Below are 1936 nucleotides of genomic sequence, written 5' to 3' on the forward strand. Positions count from 1 at the left end.
AGAAAAGCCACGGGGAAAGGGTGTGTCAAACAGATCATTGACAAGTATGTGTCTGAGTTTGGAAAGCCACTCAGGACACTATCAGACCATCGATCACAATTTTCCTCAAAAATCTGGAGAACCAAATTGGCGGAAATTGGGATCCAACATATTTATTCGTCGATGTGATATCCACAAGGGAATATGTCTGAAAGAGTCATGAGAGAACTCGGCAGGATGTTCAGGTCGTATGTGAGCGAGAAACACAGCTCATGGTTTAATCGTCTGGACGATATTGAGCGGTGGTTTAACGTCACTAAGCACAACAGCACTGGACATTCTCCGATTGAGGTTCAATTAGGTAGGAAGCCTACCAACGAACTTGCTAGAATACTAGGTTTAGCTACAGGAGAGGCGGTACCCAGGGATATCTGCTTCCAGCTGGCTAGGGATAATTTAATTAATTCAGGTAATAGGAGAATTTGCCAGCAAAAGGGGAAAGTACAGGACGAGTTTGAGGTGGGTGACGAAGTGCTTCTCAGAGGTCCTCAGTTGTCGAATGCTGATCAGAAAACTATGCACAAGTTTTTTAAATTATATCAGGGTCCATATACTGTGGACAGTAGAATAGGCAAGTGTGCTTATAGGCTCCTAACCACAGACAACAAGGTCCTTGAGACATTTAATATCTATAGCCTTTGCAGATATAAGAGATAGGATCTGCACCTTGGATGTAAGTATTATCAATTTTGAATTTAGTGTACAGTAGTAAGAAGGGATTGTATTCAATGATGTATGAAACAGTGTTGTTTGTATATAGTCATATTATAATCATTATTGTCTGGACAAACTGTATTTCGTGTGTGCGAATACAATGAAGCACACGCAATGTATATAACTTTATCACAGTAGTTTAAGTGTTCAATTATGTCATTCTAGGGTTATTTATGTTCTGTTTCATGGTGAATCATAATATGTGATATCATCGATTCACCAAGGGGGCATTATTTTTTTTTCTAGTTGTTTTACGTCGCACCGACACAGATAGGCCTTACGGTGACGATGGGACAGGAAAGGGCTAGGAGTGGGAAGGAAGCAGCCGTGGCCTTAATTAAGGTACAGCCCCAGCATTTGCCTGGTGTGAAAATGGGAAACCACGGAAAACCATTTTCAGGGCTGCCGACAGTGGGGTTCGAACCTACTATCTCCCGAATACTGGATACTGGCCGCACTTAAGCGACTGCAGCTATCGAGCTCGGTCAAGGGGGCATTATGTGATAGTACATATATCACACCCTTGCACTATATGTAGAAGTGAGAGATATGATTGTCAGTATTCAATTATTATTATTATTATTATTATTATTATTATTTCAGTTTTGTTATTAATATTTGTAAGCTGGGAGATCTCCATATATGGTGGGTATGAGTAATTTGTTTTGTACAACGGCTGGGAAAACATTGCTATATTGGACTTGGAAAAATTTGGATCAGTCATGTGTCTTACCCCAGAGTTTGATGAGAGGTACTTGTTGTTGTTGTCGGGAAGTTCTATGAATCATTTGAATAGCCCAGAATCACATGAGCTTGTTGATGTTGTACTCGGAAAGTTCTATGACTCATGTGAAACACCCCAGAGTTTGTTTATGTCATGGGACCAAGAAGGAGTTCACGGCATGGTCTTGACTAGAGGATACACTCATGATTGGCTGGCCAGGATCAATCTAGGAGCATCATGTGAGAGGAAGGGGAATGCTGATGTCTATAAAGGTTGATCATACGGCAGGAAAAGACACTGTACGGGAAGGAAGTAGTGCTAACACACATGGGAGTGAAACTGGATGTATGGTACTGGAGTGACACTGCTTCACTATACTGGACTGGACTTCAAACGTTTGTGGAACTTAGTCTTTTTATGTTTGTGAAAAGTGACTGACATACAACTATTGTAGCACGT

This window comes from Anabrus simplex, chromosome 1 (genome assembly GCF_040414725.1).
Source record: "Anabrus simplex isolate iqAnaSimp1 chromosome 1, ASM4041472v1, whole genome shotgun sequence".
Classification (NCBI taxonomy): Eukaryota; Metazoa; Arthropoda; class Insecta; order Orthoptera; family Tettigoniidae; genus Anabrus; species Anabrus simplex.